Source organism: Typopeltis vanoorti, chromosome 10 (genome assembly GCF_054136105.1).
Source record: "Typopeltis vanoorti isolate ZY-2024b chromosome 10, IOZ_Tvanoo_1.0, whole genome shotgun sequence".
Classification (NCBI taxonomy): Eukaryota; Metazoa; Arthropoda; class Arachnida; order Uropygi; family Thelyphonidae; genus Typopeltis; species Typopeltis vanoorti.
Window position 1 is genome coordinate 60,208,831 of NC_143558.1, and position 19,128 is coordinate 60,227,958.

At 36.4% G+C, this 19,128-nt stretch overlaps 1 protein-coding gene across 2 annotated transcripts in view; it reads right to left on the reverse strand.

Annotated features, from left to right (window-relative positions):
* Positions 1–7,404: 7,404 nt before the first annotated feature.
* Positions 7,405–19,128, reverse strand: part of LOC150102446 (uncharacterized) — a 108,954-nt gene continuing 97,230 nt past the window's right edge. For both annotated transcript variants that reach the window (XM_090399761.1, XM_090399759.1), the window contains one exon: positions 7,405–7,522. The gene's annotated coding sequence lies outside the window, so the exon portion shown is untranslated. The remainder of the gene's footprint in view (positions 7,523–19,128) is intronic.

Here is a 19,128-nt window from a genome sequence, read left to right on the forward strand (position 1 = left end):
CAGCAAGTTCAGGAGAGGAGAAAGGAATTACTGCGTTGAAGATAGCTTGGAACTAATACAGATTGAAAGGAAACAGCCATATAGCATGTGTCATTATACGCGCGCGCGAAGACTTGATATGATTTGTCGGCTCTCACAATATTTTTTAATTTATCAAAAATAGCAATCTTCTGTACAAGATCAACCAGGTTATTTAACACGCATTTCTCTGTATTCGGTAGGGAGTTTATATAGACAATAATTATTAAGTGTAATAATGAAAATGATGATGAAATGTACAGAGTTAATTTTTGAATCATTCTTTGCATGATTTCAGAACATTAAAACGCAGGAAAATCTCTTCCTCCCTCCCTTTTTTTGGAGGTGTGATACTGCTATGTTAGAAACATGACTGTCATGCTGTTGTGCAGCTGGGAAAGAAATTGATTCCTTTTATTCCAGCGTTGGTAATAAAGGACAGGGTATTATTTTCACAGTGGTGATGATGCTCGTGGAAAAGAAGTCTTCTCTCCTTTTCTTTAAAGGATGCAAGTAGGTAGTCAGTTGCCTTTCTCGGTGCAGGCGTCATGCTGTCTACTGTAGTGGATCGGAGATAAAAGTTATATATCACTTTAAAAGTTATACGCTGGGTGATTTTTAGACTGTATATCAAGGTTCAGTTGTTCTGAATGAAGCCAATAGAACGATAGAGGTGCAGTTTCCAGAGATGAACGATCGAACTGATCAATATGCTGCTTACAGGTAGTTATCAATTTGATAACTAATTTGATAATCTATAAGCACAGCGGACCCTGCACCAAGCGTGATAAAAGCGCTATAAAGTGGAAGAAGCAGTTAGAGATGAATCAATTTGCACTCCAGGTAGTTGTGACGAACTGTACCGGTTCTGTTACAGAAGAGACAATTCTCTAATAATTCTGGGTGAATTTGTGTTGCAAGTGGGGAAGGCGCTGTGCCACACTCTCCACTGTATGTTAGCATCAGGTTTAATGGCTCCGCTTCAGTAAGGCAGATCTGAACAAACATCCATTAAGCGGATGTTTGTTCAGATGACGAGGGTTGCTGTGGCGATGTTCATTGCTGTTTGTTTTTATAAATGCATACAGTTTTTGCATGTCTGATGATTTCAGTGCCACTATCATATTACTCGTTTGCAAGTGATACGGTTTTTCTACTGTTGGTTTTTGAATCACATCTGATTGCTTCGGATGTGATTTCTGGCATAGCCAACTGTAGTACAGATTTGATGGTGCTACTATTCAGCTAGGTTCCCGTATTCCAGAGTTGCTAGTGGCTGGGGAAAGTGCCATGTGAGATATATGGAAAAATGTCTCCTACGCGCCATTCCAACTCCATGCAGAAAAGAAAAGGCGCTTGTGTGTGATGGGATTTCTTATCATCCATCTCTGTAAAAGGTGGTAAGTTGTGTCGGCATATAAGCTATTGTCATTCTTAGAGAGAGAGAGAGAGAGAGAGAGAGGAGAGGTGTCGAAGCAGAAGAGAATATGTATTCCGCGTTCTCTTCATGTTGCTTTTTTTTTTATGACTTTGACTGTTTATGAAAAACAGGATACAAAAGGTTGTTATCTTGTAGTCGACTGATACCAAGCCCTGTCTTCCTATATGAAGAGGAAGACAGAGTTTGTTGCAGGAGAAATATTTGGTTTTATTCCATATACATTAGTATATATAGTATAGGTAAATTTCTGAATGCAATTTTCTTAAGACGAAATGTTCTGGAGGAGTGTTAGAATTTTTAATATATGCCAAAGGACATTAGCAGCTATTGGATTAGTAATTATCCCTTTACTCTAATGGGGGCAGAGACTAGAACTGGTCTACTTTTATTGTACTTGCTCAAAATGTTTTCTACGTTTTCGCAGTACTTATGTACATAATAAGGTGTGTTTCCAAACTGAATTCGTATTTGTTTCTCTTTGCAGACCACTGGCAACACAAAGGGGAGTCCGTTCTGTTTCTTCATTTTTCCACACCACTGTTTCGTGGTTTTGTGTATTACTTTGTCTCCTGACGCTGTTTGATATTCTTAGTGTGCTGTTTCTATGTTAGAGAAATCATCATAACGGGCTATCACAGGAAAGCTATATGAATGTTTTTTATTATTATTATTATTATTAAAAGATAATATTTTTATGTATACAAGTCACTCGAAATCAATTATGGAGTTTTCTGCATTCAAGTAGAGAGTTTATATTGTTAATACAGTAAAACCTGTCCAAGGCGGAACATGAATAAGGCGGAAACTTGCTCAATGTGAACAAATTATATAGTCCCAGCCAGAAGAACAGGCATTACACTGTTATTTATTTTGTAAAATGCGGAATCTGCCCAACGCGGAAACGCAAAGCAATATTTGAAGAATTTATTAAAAATTACTCGTATAAAGGGGAAAGTGTTTCAAAAATACACCTATATTTATTAGATTTTGGCACTTGTGTTGCTTTTACTGATTCGTTTGAGAATTAATGTTGGTCACTTTCCCGTAAGTAAAAACATCTCAGTAACCCGAATTTCAACAAACCGATCAGTTCATTTTTTGCGTTATGGCTAAATCGTAAGTAGCATTATCGTTAAACAAAAAAGTCAGTCATTGAAGCTAAAGAAAAGGATAAACTCTCGGTACGGGAAATAATGATGCAGTTTAAGTGTGGCAAAACACACTTAAACAAAAGGATAAAATAATGAACGAGTGGCTGCAAGGAAACGGTCGAATGAAGAGGAAAGTAAAAGTAACCGACAACGAGGTAGTGTGGCAGTGTTTCACGAATGCAAAGTCAAAAAACATTCACATATCCGGTCCAATGGTCCAAAGTGAAGCTCTCTCAGTAGCCAAATCTCTAGGGAATGATAATTTTAAGGCGGCTACAGGATGGTTAGATAGTTTTAAGAAGAGGTACAATATTGTGTGGGATGAAGTCTGTGGGGAATCTAAAGATGTGGATGAAAGTGTAGTGGAAACCAAAACTGCTAGAAATGATTTCACCATATGAACCTAAAAACATTAACAATGCGGACGAAACAGGATTGTCTTATCGGGCATTAACAACAAAATCACTCGCGGTTAAGGGAGAAAAGTGTACCAGGGGCAAAATGTCCAAAGAAAGACAGTGTTATTGCGTGGAAATATGGTAGGAGAAATGGAAAAGCCTCTCGTGATTGGAAAAGCAGCAAAATCAAGATGTTTCAAGAACCTGAAAATTAATAATTTACCAGTGATTTGGAGAAACAATAAAAAGCTTGGACTAATGACTATTCTTGAACTATTGTATACAGTTAAGGACCATTCAAAAAGACATTATCACAAAAAGGTGGAAACAAGTTTCTTTGTTGGATCTATGGAAGAAATCTCAAAGAGTTGTATATTGGAAATGTATAATGTGCAGTGTAATAGAGCATTAATACAGTACTTTAATAATGTGTTATTATTATTATTATTGCTAATATTTTAATAACATAGGTATACAAGTATCACCTACTGACAAGAGCCGCGCCACCGATTTTCACTCGTAAACAGGTATGTACCATGTAATATGATTTTAATGGATTTTAATTTTTTTTTGCAATTTTATATAATGCGCAAACTTGGCTAATGTGAAAAATATATTCGGTCCCTTGCGATTCCGCTTCGAACAAGTTTTACTGTATATTTTATTCAAACGATTTATTAAAAAGCAAAGTTAATTTTTGATCACTGTTCACGTGATTCTAATACATTAGTATATCCCCGTTGGTGGGAGGATGATATTGCTGCTAGATTAAAAACTATGACTTTTCGAATGAAGAGTAAGTGGATGACTAGTTGACTCATTCGGTGAAGGTGTTCTACAATCTGTTCTTGTGTGCTGAAGGTAAAAGTTGTATATCACTGCTTCGAAGCGATGAAGTTGCATACTGAATGGTTTCTTTAGTTGTTGAAGTATAAAATTGAGGTATTCTTCAGAATGCAGACGGTCGCAGGCTGCAATTTCCAGAGACGAACTGATCAATGTTAACGAGACAATCTAGATAGACATGCACCAGAGTGTTCTAGTTGGTAGCAGAAGAGGAAATTTTCTGGAAAATCAGGATTGGATGTATGTAATTTAGTAGGATCAATCACCGCCGCAGCCAATCAGAGTTGTTAACCGAAACCTATCATTAATTATAAACAACATCAAGTGAGGAGACAGCTAAGACCGCCATCTCGTAGTTCCTAATCTTAACACTATATTTATTGTGGGAAATAATATAGATTATACGGACGATTTTCTTGAGCTTACGCGACAAAAAACCCGAGTTCCTGGAGAAAAATTCTGCATCCTCATGCCAGAGATCTACGAAAGCGGAAACAGGTCGAAGTAACACTTAAAACGTCTAGGACTCGACAAGAATTGAACTTAGGTCATTCTTGGGCGGTCTAGCACCATGTAATACAAACGCCACTTCCGCTGAACTACATAGGCGATACTTATATTTATATTTAAAATTAATTCTAGTGATATTTATATTAATTTTATTTATTTATTTCTATTGTCAGAGATATCTAGTCTATAATTTGCAGATTCTTTTGCAAAGATTTATTCATACTCCATTATCAACAATGAACACCGTATCAGACTTCTAATATCGAAATTCAAAACCATCATCAGCATTAAACGGAGGAATTGACAAAATTTCTAAAACCTGACATACAAACTATTCGAAGTTTGCATAACCACACATTATACTGTGGAACGAACACTTAGAGTTTCTATAAAGGGGAAATAAGAAATGTGCATAGAAAAGAGGCTGTAGTTTAATATCGAAAATAAAGTTTTTCATCAAGGAAAAAAAAAAAAAGACCGAAATTCCTCACTAAAGAACATGCCTGTTATAGACATAATTGGTTTTAAAGCCATATTGCTTCAACTGTAATTCGAAAGAAAACCATTATATTATTGAAAGGGAAGCATTAATTGGGAGAGGCAGTTTTAACGTTTCATACTGATATTCTAATTCTCACAACAGGTATATAATAACACATATTCTTCGTGACAAACATTTTCATTTTCATAACGTGCACATTTCACATTAGCACACTCCGACATTGTCAACTATTTATCTTAGGCTTGGATTTCATTATTTGTAGTCTATCTACTCAGACAGTATTTACAAGAAATCAAGTAACTCGCAACTGGTCGATGAAAGAATTAGAAAAAGTTCCTCTAGTCGAAAACTATAATGAACCTAAAAGCTCTTTCTTCAGGAGGCGTCGTGCTATAGATGCAAACGCGTGTATAAAACTACACATCTATAAATGCATAAATGTACATATCTAGAAAATAAAAATTAAAATTAATCTAAATATAAGAAAAATTTTCGCAGATTTCTGAGATTTCCGCATAATACTTATGTAAACATACTGGAGAAGAATCTAATAAAAATTGTGTGAGGGTACTTGAAGGACAAGGTGGGGTTCACGACAAAGAGGGGTTTCACTTTGGAAAAAAAAAATAGTCGAGAGATCATTAATTTTTCCAGATCTGAAAACACGTGTGATAATGTCGGTGTCGACAATATAGATGTTAAATCCGTCTCGGATATGAAAAACCTTATAAAAGTGTTTTATTCATCTGAAAAGATAAAGACGTGATAGGGTTTTTCCAAATTTCAAAAAATTTTCACTCTCCTCCCTCTAAAAATTAGTTTTATCAACCTGCAAAATAGGCAAACTAGTCAGAAGCAGTTTACAGATATATTAAATTCAAAAAGATAACCACACATTTAAGGTCACTAAGGGGAAAACTATTCAGAACATTAATTATGTTAGTTTACTGTGACATTATAACGAGTTATGTATAATCTAAACTTAACTTATGTCAACTTCTGAAATTGAAGGAAGGACAGAAAGAACGAAGAAAGGTAGGGTGCATACCTTATTATGGATTGCATTATGAAGGAAGTCGCATTAAACCGGAAAAACCTAAGATATCAAACCAATCTCTTTACTTTATGCAAGTTATATGAGATATGGTATAATAAACATTATCTCTGTTAAAAGGTATCTTACTATTGCCTTTCTTGATCAGTCTTGACTCCAGGAGGTGTTTGTATACTACTACTACTAATTTATATAATAGTATCTTCTTTCCATGAAATCTATGCGTATAGAACAACTGAAATATTTCAGCTATTTAGGCACAATTTTTATTAAATATGGTTACTAAGCCCAAAGTATAGTGTTTTTAATTATTTGATTTGTTTTAAAAAACACCGATTTTAACTTATGCAGCTGAGAGGGAAATAAGGAATAAAACAATTGATCAAGAACATGATCTCGAATATTAGGGTTCTGAGAAAATCAGGGAGTAAACAAATGTTATCAATGAAAGAATAATGCGAAGATGAAGGAATTTGATACTGCTAACGTTAAATAATGCATGAGTGGTGGTAATGTAAAGTGGCATGGTTACTTAATTAATATGAGAAGGGGAAAAAATTAACAAAACATAAAAAGAACCCAACGGAAAACAATCCAAATGCATCGCGCATTTCATATAATCTATAAAAAGTCATTGTAAATCTAGAAATACTGCAGATTTCAAAAATGAAAAATTAATTTGGAATAATATCTCTGATTGGCTATCAGTGGTCATTGAAGTGTTCACTGTTTCCAAAAGTTAGGGCTAAAACGGCTTCGCCTATTCCATATAAGGGGAATAATTAATAGACGCTGGCTGCTGATTTTTTTTTTTTTTTTTTTTATATTATACAGAAGAAGGAAATAATAATGGAAGCTAAATTATTTGAAGGTACATATCAGGAATTATTATGGCTAGAAACACTAAATTTTTGAACAAAACCCTTTTCTAGGCGTCTGTGTACTCAGTTATTTTATTAAAACTTAATCAATAGAAATCGCCTATTTTTTTTTTTTTTAATTCCCATAGAAAATTGGTGTACTCCAGATCTTTTGAGAATGGATTGCCAGGCAGTTACACTGATTGCAGTAAAGTTAGCTACAGGTTTAGCCCGCACGTTTTTCTAATTTCACTTACACTTTCAGGCCATTTACATTCATCATGGCTACTAAACATTTCTTACTCCAATAAATTCTGTGGAGCAAGAAAAACGAAGTAAAAATAAAAGAAGAAATCTAATGAAAAATGGATGTAAAAAAAAAAATAACGACCATAGTTGACCATGCAACTAACTTGCAGAATAATCCAAGTATATATTGACTGTCATTTATTCTTTTAGCTGTACTGCTCATACGTGTTTCCAATATTTCGTCATCGTATTTCATAAAGAACCTACTCTTTGATATCGTTTTTTTTTTTAAAATTTCAATATACTGCTGAATTTTTTTCACACAAGAGAAAATTGAAATCTGCTGTACAGTATACTTCTGCTGCTTGGGGTGTTGAGGGAGATGGTGAGTAAGAAACCTCCTGATGTCTTTTTTGAATAACTGAAAGATGTATTGGGGAACACAATACAAGACAGGCTGTGTCTTCTTATCTCACTAGGTGCTAGTATCCCCCTGAAATTTGAAAGTACACATTCAACTTGGGTTGTGTCGGCACCAAAAAACTTAATGTTAGAAACGTCAAGTTCAATTATATATATAATGTTATGATTAGAGATATGGTAACAATAGTCTGCAATATCCGCGATGCCTTTGGATAGTTAATAGTCGTGGTCCACTTATCAGTGATGGCTAATGGTGGAGTGGAGAATGACATCAATCTTCAAAAAGTTAGGGTTAGAGAGCTGGCCAACTTCCTTTGGGAAATAAAAGGCATTATTTGAAACATAGTTTGCATACATTATATGCTAGCCCCAAGGCCCTAATTATTTAAGTAGTAATTTAAAACAAAACAATTTCCTTACGTTCAAATACTCTTTCTTGTGGCTTCAGAAATTCCCATTTCTCTGAAATAGGAAAGAAATAGAGTTGTGTCTATTAGGTGGTGTGTGTGTGTGTGTGTGTGTGTGTGTGTGTGTGTGTGTGTGTGTGTGTGTGTGTGTGTGTGTGTGTGTGTGTGTGTGTGTGCGTGCGTGCGTGCGTGCGTGCGTGTGTGTGTGTGTGTGTGTGTGTGTGTGTGTGTGTGTGTGTGTGTGTGTGTGTGTGTGTGTGTGTGTGTGTGTGTGTGTGTGTGTGTGTGTGTGATGACTACTACTATTAACTCGGGGTTGGGATATGTTCATTTTTAATATTAACTGACTTAAATCCCGAGAATTATAACAAAATGAGATTTATTTCAAAACGCAACATGTTTCGTCGAGATTGACTTCATCAGGCGTTAAGAACATAGAAAGATATTAAAAGACACTGAAAATAACAATGAAACACTCTAAAGCTATACAATTATAAAGTTATAATATTCGACTGTGAATTACAGTTATTATGAACTTGAGCTATAGTCCGTGTTAAAGTTCTATTGTTGTACACTTGTGCGTGTGTGGAACCACGCGATCTCCAGTATCTGATAGTAGAGCTGAAAGAGTCAGGCAAATTATAGCTGAGATTATTGTTCATATGAAGCGGGTCCAAGGTGATTTCTTTTGACTCCACAATGCGGCGTTCCACCTCATCATGGCAAATTTGTAGGTTTGAAGTTATTGTCCAATTTACTTCATGTTGGCGGCTTTCGTTGTTCGTGTTTATTGAAAACAGGACATGGCCGGACAGAGCAGTTGCTCTGTTCTCTTATAAGCAATGTCTCTCTGGTGCTCCTCGAGACGTAGTAGGATAGATTTCTCCGTTTGCCCATAGTAAGGCTTTCCGCACTCACATGTGACCTTGTATACACCTGGGAATTGTAGAAGGTTGTGAGATTGTTTATAGTTGTTGAAACGTGATCTTATTTTTGGCAGCGTCGAGAAGCACGTTTGTATGTTAAACTTCTTTAGGATTCTACTCAGCTTTTTGGATAGTGTGCTGATATATGGCAAGACGATATGACCTTTGGAGTCGTCCTGTGTCTCTACGTTGCTACGTTGACGGTGGGATAATTGGTTAATACTTTTTAAAGAGTAGCCATTGTTTTTAAAGGTCCATTTAAGATGTTGTAGTTCTTTTTTTAGTTCTTCATCTGACAGTACAGATCTTGCACGATTCGCAAGAGTTGATATAATACCCAACTTTTGCGCTGAATGGTGATGTGAGGACGCATGCAAATATCTGTCCTTGTGTATTGGCTTTCTAAATATAGAGACTTTTATTGATTCAGGCGTCTTGGTGAGTTTAACATATCCATATCACCATCTCCCTTTAAAAACAATGGCTACTCTTTAAACAGTATTAACAACCAATTATCCCACCGTCAACGTAGCAACGTAGAGACACAGGACGACTCCAAAGGTCATATCGTCTTGCCATATATCAGCACACTATCCAAAAAGCTGAGTAGAATCCTAAAGAAGTTTAACACACAAACGTGCTTCTCGACTCTGCCAAAAATAAGATCACTTTTCAACAACTATAAACAATCTCACAACCTTCTACAATTCCCAGGTGTATACAAGGTCACATCTCAGTGCGGAAAGCCATACTATGGGCAAACGGAGAAATCTATCCTACTACGTCTCGAGGAGCACCAGAGAGACATTGCTTATAAGAGAACAGAGCAACTGCTCTGTCCGGCCATGTCCTGTTTTCAATAAACACGAACAACGAAAGCCGCCAACATGAAGTAAATTGGACAATAACTTCAAACCTACAAATTTGCCATGATGAGGTGGAACGCCGCATTGTGGAGTCAAAAGAAATCACCTTGGACCCGCTTCATATGAACAATAATCTCAGCTATACTTTGCCTGACTCTTTCAGCTCTACTATCAGATACTGGAGATCGCGTGGTTCCACACACGCACAAGTGAACAACAATAGAACTTTAACACGGACTATAGCTCAAGTTCATAATAACTGTAATTCACAGTCGAATATTATAACTTTATAATTGTATAGCTTTAGTGTTTCATTGTTATTTTCAGTGTCTTTTAATATCTTTCTATGTTCTTAACGCCTGATGAAGTCAATCTCGACGAAACATGTTGCGTTTTGAAATAAATCTCATTTTGCTATAATTCTCGGGTTTTAAGTCAGTTAATATTAAAAATGAATATATATATATATATATATATATATATATATATATATATATATATATTAAGGATACCAAGTAATTTTATAAACTTGGTGTTTTTACTCCTCCCAAGTAATCAAAACAGTTAAGTCTGCGCCTGAACGTAGTTCAAGCCTAAAGATAGCGCAACACCAGGGCAACTCGTTATAAAGGTGGATAAAGCTCTGATCACTAGGCTCTGTATTACTAAAAACCTTGGTATTTCAATTACTTGGGAGAAGGAGTAAAAAAACCAAGTTTATAAAATTACTTGGTATCCTTAATATATATTATCCCCAAGGTAAAAAACTTTTCACATCTTTATCTAAACCAGAGTTTCTTATTCAAAGTAAAAGCACCTTGTAGCAACTTGTATAGGTAAGGTTGATAAGGCTGTATATTACTTGGTAAGGCTCCATAAAAACCTTGGTATTTCAGGGTCTAGCTACTCACTGAGACCTCAATAAAGGTTGAAACTGGTCTGCATAGTGACCCCCCCCTACCCTAATCTATAACAGTATACATCTCTTAGTGAGATGTGTTTTACATTATGAGAAATACTAAGAATAGTGATCAGAGCTTTATCCACTTTTACAACGAGTTGCCCTTGTGTTGCACTACCTTTAGACTTGAACTACGTTCAGGTGCAAACTTAACTGTTTTGCTTACATGGGAGGAGTAAAAAAACCAAGTTTATCAAATTACTTGGTATCCTTAATATACATTATCCCCAAGGTAAAAACTTGTCACATATATATATATATATATATATTGTAATAAGCAAGCTAACGCCTTTTTATTCCCTAATAGGAAGTAGGCAAGGCCTTTAAATTACTTGGTATCCTTAATATATATTATCCCCAAGGTAAAAAACTTTTCACACATACATATATGTATATATATATATTGTAATAAGCAAGCTAACGCATTTTTATTCCCTAATAGGAAGTAGGCTAGGCCTACAAGGTAAAAAACTTGTCACACATACATATATGTATATATATATATATTGTAATCAGCAAGCTAACGCCTTTTTATTCCCTAATAGGAAGTAGGCAAGGCCTATAAACCTTATCTTGCTTTCGGTGACTGAGTGGGCAGTGCAATCTCCGCCAGTAGCCAATCAGAGATAGCTGGCTGATGTCTATCACTAATTTTAAGAGCGATGAAGAGACGAGCAAATAGGTGCTGCCATCTCTTGGTACCTAACCCTAACAGGATATGTCTCGAAAATGTGGGCTCTACGGTCGATTTTGTAAAAGACCTAGACTCGAACTTATAAGTCAAACAGGATGAAAGCGTTACTTCGATTCGTTGTCTGCTCTGGACAAACAATTTTTTTGGCAGTACACTTCGGATTTCTACACCGAAATCTCAACAACTATGACCATAGAACTCACCCTATTTCTGACAATAATTTATAGTGCCAGAATAGAGATCAGGAGATGGTAGCAGTTGTCTGTCTTTCTCAGTGATAATTAATCAATGTCATGGGATGGCTATTGTGCGATTAAGGGCGAAGTCCAGCTGCCTACTTGTCTTTGAAATTGAGTAGAACTAAATAGCCTTGCATTCTCCCTTTCTGGAATAAAAGGTATTAGCGGATTTATTATTATTATTTCCTATCACACTTTCCGTTGTCATGTTCCACAAGATTATCTTCATAAGTATTTTTAAGTAGTGAAGATTTCTTCTTTGTAAGCATTATGCCCTGAATAGAACAGTTATTATATAAATGTCATATTTATTTTTGTTGGCCTTGGTAACATCACTGTGGCAGTTATAGAGTTTAAAAATACTTAAATGTCTCGAGTGTCAAAGAATAAATAGGGTAGGAGGAAGTCGATGTGTAATTTTATCAAACAAAAATTCTTCCGAAAAAAAAAAAGTGATGTGAAAGGAACACTGTGTGCATAAGGATAATATGAGCCTGTGTAGTTCAGTGGATGTGGTATTTGCACACTACGAAGCTTGACCACACGAATAGAGACTTGTTTCAAATCTAGTCAGCGACTAGAGGAAATTTTTCTGAGCCTTTTTTCGACCGGTTCCCGAGTTAGTCGATCTCTGGCATGGGAAAGTGGGTTTTTTCTCCCAGAAACTAGGGTTTTCGTCCAAGAAACTCATACAAATCGACCGTAGAACCCACACTATTTCAGACATTAAGTATGTGTTAGGGACCACGTTAGGTTTTCGTCCTGTAAATTCAAGCAAATCGACTGTAGAACCCACACTATTTCAGACATTAAATGTGTGTTAGGTTTAATGACCACGAGTTGGCAGAACTTGTTTAGCTAACTCTTTACTGTGTGTCACTTAATTAGTGATAGTCTTGGGCCAGTTATGTCTGATTGGCTACCATTCCAGATTGAACTACCCACTCAGTCTCCAAAAGTTAGATAGGGATAAAAACGGCCTCACCTACTTACGGGATAAAAGACGTCAGATGGGGGTTTTTTAAAGGATAATGTCACTTATGAAAATCATAAGGAGCATGCCAGAAATTACAACTGTTGTATTTAATGCTAAGATTGAGTATATAAAACAAACTAACCAAAGATAAAGCAACACCAAAAAGAATAACTGTACTGAATGTTGATGAGATGCAGAAGAAACTGCATCTGTCAGCTGCAAATTGGGCACTCACTAAGTTGCCATTTCAGTAAAGGCTATCAACCTCACATGTGCAACATTGAACTAACAGCTACATATTCACTTGAGAAACCCAAGTTCATCAAGATGAAGCACCAAAACTATTCCACAAACTGAATAAGAATTTGGCAATAGGGACTGTTGAGATAGCACAGATGCTAAAAGCGTGTTCAGCTGAGGTGGAAAGAATGCACGGCAATCTCATTTTAAAAGGGTAGTGCCAATACTGATGTATACAATTATCGATGTATTTGAAATGGGGTTGGAGATTTTGGAAAGGTTGGTTAAGGCTTGCGTGCAGAAATTACTTGAGATGAAAGATTGGTTAGGACACATGCAGCTATCTGATGATGATGCAATCATATTCAGGGTAATAAGGAATGTAGCTTATATGAAGTACTTGCATTCGTTCCACTTCTGGAATGATATGATTTCCCAACTAGTTGACAATGGATGGACCTCTCATAGCAGAGTTCTGGACTTGAATAATGCAATACTAAAGCTGTTCTTCATATGAAATATGAAGAACAGTTTTAGCACTGCTTCATATGCATATCAGTGATTTTCATGCGGTCGTACTTATCAAAGAATCACTAAAACCAGTTACAATTGGAAATGAAAAGCATGTTCGAAGAAGCAATACTGCAACTAAGTTATCTTTAAAAAGTTGCTTATGCATTTTTTTTAATTGGGCTTCTGAGAACAAGATTTTTATAAATTTATAGAAATTACTAGTGGCTTGGGTTTTCAGAATAGTTTTAAACCCTGCTTCTAATGACCAAACAAGAACTTTTTTTAAAGCTATTCAGACAGTCAGTCAACAGGGCAGTGGCATTCGTCACCCTAAAGACCCATGCCATAAGATATGCATCCAGAATCTGTCGACTGGAGAACAAGACACGGGCCACTTCGCCAACCAAGCCAGCAACAGTTAAAAAAAAAAAAATCAGCTAATGCCTTTTTATTCCGGTACACAGGGAGTAGGTGAGGCCACTTAGCCCTATCTAACTTTTGGAGACTGAGTGGGCAGTTCAATCTCCACTGGTACCAATCAGAGATGGCCCGAGGCTATCACTAATTAAGCGATACACAGTGAAGAGAGACGGCTCAAATGTGCCGCCATCTCGTGGTCCATAACCCTAACACAATATATTTAATGTCTGAAATAATGTGGGTTCTACGGTCGATTTTCTTGACTTTACCAGAGTTTCTGGGAGGAAAAACCCGCTTGCCGGTGCCAGAGATCGACTAACTCGGGAACCGGTCGAAAAAAGGCTTAGAAAAATTTGCTGTAGTCGGCGACTAGACTCGAAACGAAGTCTTCCTTCGTGCGGCCAAGCGCCGTGGTGTGCAAACGCCACATCCACTGAGTTACACAGGTGATGTAGTGAAAGATAAGCGATTTGTTTTCTAAACTATTTCGTAAAGACAAAGAATACAGAAACAATTTTGCTAAAGTATTTTAATAACCGTTTGATTTCTAAAATTCTTAATTTTTAAATTCAAAATCAAGAGCCCGTGTGGCTGAGTAGTGTTTGCATTTCTCAGCACAAAACTGCTAGAATAAAAACTTACCTTCAAGTCTAGTCGCCGACTAGAGGAACTTTTCTAAGCATTTTTCGACCGGTTCCCGAGTTAGTCAATCTCCGGCATGGGTTTTTCGTTCTGTAAACTCAAGAAAATCGACCGTAAAACCCATACTATTTCAGATATTAAAAATATTGTGTTTAGGGTCAGGGACGATGAGATGGCAGCACTTGTTGAGCCGTCTCTCCACTGCAGGCTGCTTAAACTACTGATAGCCTTTGGCGAGCTACGTCTGTTTGGCTCTCAGTGGAAATTTAATTACCTGCTCAGTCTCCAAAATCCAAAATTTAGATAGGGCTAAAACGGCCTCGCCTACTCCCAATACAGGATAAAAGTTTTTTTTTCAAAATCAGTTATCGTATTTTTTGCCACAGAATATACGCTATTTTAATATTTCTCTCCTAATGCACATTCCTTATCACATATGAAGCTGTTACAAGCAGAGAATATGACTACTCATTGAAAAAATAATCAGCAAGAATGAGTGGTAGTATATTCCATACACACCTAAGCATTTAATATTAGTGAATTACCAAACTTTTTTCATGCCAGACACTAACACCAAGTAACTTACTTTGCAAGAAGTGTCGACTTTCACATTGGTGGCCATACATGCCACTGATGGCAGAGTGGAAATAGGTGAACTGGTGAACGCTTCTTAGCAGTAGTACCCACAGTAATATTTGGTAGTGACGGAGTAGTGTGCATTCGGCTGGTTTGGAGTGGGACCACAGGTTGTTGTCTGATGTCCCATGAAGGCAGCTCAGTACCTTGATATTCTGAATCAGGTGCTGCCCACAGTTTTTATTGAAGACTCGTGTTACTATCAACAAGACAATGCCCCATGCCACAAAGCTACAGCTGTTATGAAACGGTATGAAGAGATGGGCATTAACGACTGCCCTGGCCTGTGCATAAACCTAACCTGAATCCAATCAAACACCTGAGACAAATTGGAGTGGCGATTGTGTTCCAGACAAACACATTCTCAATCTGTCACTGAAATCAGTGCTGCTTTGATGGAAGAATGGAAACAAATTTCACCTGTCTGCATGCATATTGGTAGAAAGCCTCCCTAAAAAAAGGGTGGAGAGGATCAAATCCAAAGGCAGACACACCTGATATGACAATTCTGCGACTGGTGTCAATTTTTGCTAGTATACTATTGGTAGTGTACTTACACAATTTACCCCTACTAAAATGCTAGCATTTCATATCTGACATAATCACACGTAGTACTCTTTATGCAAATTAGAAATGATGGATATGACACGTGGATGAGAGACTAGCTGTTGGACAGATAAGTAAAAGTGGTACATGGGGGGAAATCCAGGGACTAGTGGTGTGCTGCTAGGACCACTAGTTTATTTTGTACATATATAGGAAATATTGTAGAGTAATAGTTGATCTAGGTGGAAAAACCTGCAAGATGATTTAATATGGGTGTCATTTCAATGTGAAGAAATGTCAAGTTAAGAATTTTGGGATATAACCACATTGATGACACCATTCTCCAGGAAATAGATGAAGCCATAGATTTAGTGGAAGTGGTAGACAGAGTTTAGAGGAGACATTGCTAATGGTTCATTACTTGATTGAAGAAAACATTAACGAGTTAAGGAAGCTATTTCTCGTTTTATACACCCACATCTGAATTACTTTGCTGAGGTCGTCTCCTGGGGATGAGAAAAAAGAGAGGCATGCGACCAAGATGGTAACTGGTCTTTCACTAGGTGCAATGCAGAAGTTGGTCGGTAGGGGAAAAAAGTTGACATTGAAACACTTTTTGCTTAAGGGGTTTTATAGGATTGACACCGGAGGAAATGTTTCAGCACATGGCTAGAAGAATTCATCCCTGGAATTTGAATACAGGTGTGGTTAGTAGGGATGTGAATGTGAGGCCTAGTTTTACTTGGAGTTGTGAATGAGTGGATTGGTTGCCAGTTGAGTGCTTTGTTAATGGGTGGAAGGAGATGTACAATAATGTGGATTTCTTCAGACTCCATAGAGGTGCCTGTACAATATTAAATGAAATAATCCGTAAGTCAAAGGCATTTAGTGATTGTTAGTGGTTTAGCTAAATTTTAGATGCATAGCAAGATAATTCGATGGTTGACTGTGCTTACTTTGAGATACGAGAATGTAGACTACTAAACTACCTGAGTCTGAAGATGTTGCACAAGGATCCGATCTTATTAGTATACTCAAATATTGCAATCACTTTTTGTTAATACATGAGGAAGTGGTTAAATAGAGAATGCTGTGAAAGAAAAGCTCGTGCCTTAAATATTCTCTTCCAACCTTTGATGGTTGTCAAGGCAAATTACCCTTCTACTGTATCAACAGCTTACTCCTTGCTTATGGTCTTTTGCATGCATAATTCAAAATGACTTGCATACATCATATCACATGTGCTTTAGAATTAACCCTTTTGTTTATGTTTTACTGCGGCACCTACTCAACAGCATAGAACCAAGCCTGATTTTCCCATTACCCACACCTTTTTTGAAAAGCAATGGTGAACTTTACTAACAGGAGATAACCCAATTACCAGTGATAAATTCTGCCAACATCATTTCTAGCCAATTTCATATGATCTTTCTCAATACAGCAGCAGAAAGAATTTTTGCTCCAACAAAATTAAATATTAGCCTGAGAATCAGTGCATCAAGTTTATATGATAGCCATGTTACTTGGCCATTGCCCAGTTATTTTCTTAAATAAGAAAAATTTTGCAACATGTTTCTATTCATGCCATCTTAGAAATAATTACATAGCAGAAACGATGTGATCCCCTTCATTGTCTTCAAATCCACCTTTTTATATCCAAACATTGTCAACATTTATAATCACATTCCATTACTTCTTTTGGAAGAATATGTAATTTGTGTTGATGATTTTCAATACAGGGAGTAAATATTACAATTTAAAAGTTAGTGAATTTAGTACTTGGGAATATATATTTATTACCAGGGAAAAATTATAAAGGTATGATGGTACTTTGCTCTTAAATTTAAAAGTTTCCACTCAAAGCAAAATAAAGCCAACTTTATTGTGTTATTTATAAAAGAACATATACAATTTCATACTTTCATATTATCAACAGTTCACAGAATCAACATGAAATAAATTACAATGCAGCCAATTTTCTAAGTATTCTGTTTAAAGATAAAAAGCAACTTGTTTGGTTAAAGATACAAATGACATGCAAATCTCATTAACTGTCATTTATACAGTACTGGCATAGCAGATTGATTTATTTTCTTTAATTTCTATGTATTCCATACCTATAAAGCAAACTGAGAGTAACAATACAACATGACATGACATTAAAAGAGATTCTTATTCTCGGGCATACATAAATTAACTTATCACATTCTCACTTGGGATCAATCCAGTTTTGAAACACTTGATACTGGTTTCTATAAATTAAGGAACAGAAGAAAAATTACAATAACTGGGGGTGGGGGGGGGGAAGAGAAGGTGAAAACATGAGTCTGGTACACTATGTAGAAAGTGGGACTGGGGCTATAATATACAGATACAAATGAGTGCAGATATAAGCACTCATTTGTATTTTCAATGAGACATGGCATAAAAGTGGGCATTTTGGAGAGGTTTTCCATTTCGTGTCTGGAGTAAGAACAAGACTTTTCATGATAATAAAATTCCTGGATAAGGCTACAAGACAAGAGTTAACTGAGGAATTCAGGTGGTGAGCCATCAAAAGACTAAAGGCCAGCCAAAGTATGGCATATATAGCAGGTGGATTGCATGTGTTGTTCCACGGTTGAGACTGGTTCTCATCCTCATGAACAAAACTTGTGGACCAATATCTTCAAATGTATAGAATGGCCAGCCAGGTCTCCTGGCCTTAATCAATCCTACTAACCATATTTGGAATGCTCAAGGTAAAAGTGTTGCTGCTCTCAAATGCCCTTCTCAAAACCTTGAGGGACACAGGAGAGCTTTGGAGTAAAAGTTATTAGTAACTGAGCTCCTGGACACAATTATAAACAGTGCAACACATTTGTTATTGAGGGAACTTTGACCTGTTGTTTTAGACCAGTCTTTATGTACCCATTTGTTACTGAATTAAATGTATTTACCATTTATGTGAGTGTTTCTTTCACATCTCATTGCTTTTTATTGAACTTCATGAAACTTTTCAGTTTTTGAGTTCAGTGATTTTTTCTATTTGTTACTTAATTTATGGAAACTGTGTGTACACACACACACAGTAATCCAACAATTCATCCAACCTTCAAAACAATGATCCTTCAATTAACTGACCTATGTGCCTTCTCACTGTGGCCAGAAAAATGTTAGCTTACTGTATAAAGTAACAAGACAAAAAAAAAAGATGTATACTTATCACGTAAAAATGTATAAGAAATTATACATATAAACTCATTCTACTCACATTTGCATAAATATTTCCATCTTAAAAAATTAACCTTCTAGCTCCTTATTCCAATAACCTGTTTTGGGTTACTTATGGCTAGATGTGTTTCTAGTTGGATTTCTGCCAACTAGATGTTTTGTGCATGAACATTCCTCCCCAGCATGCCAGCAATTTTTTTTATTTGTGATATTGGCTACATCACATCCTACAGTGAAACAAATGCCCAACAGTTTAGGCAAACACAATGTTGGCCTGCATGTGTTGAAGAGAACCCACAATATTTCAGTATCTACCTACCTGCTATACATGACCAAAAAAATTGATGTTGCCAACAAAAGTAGTAGATTCTATATTATGAATGATGGTGTACCTAAT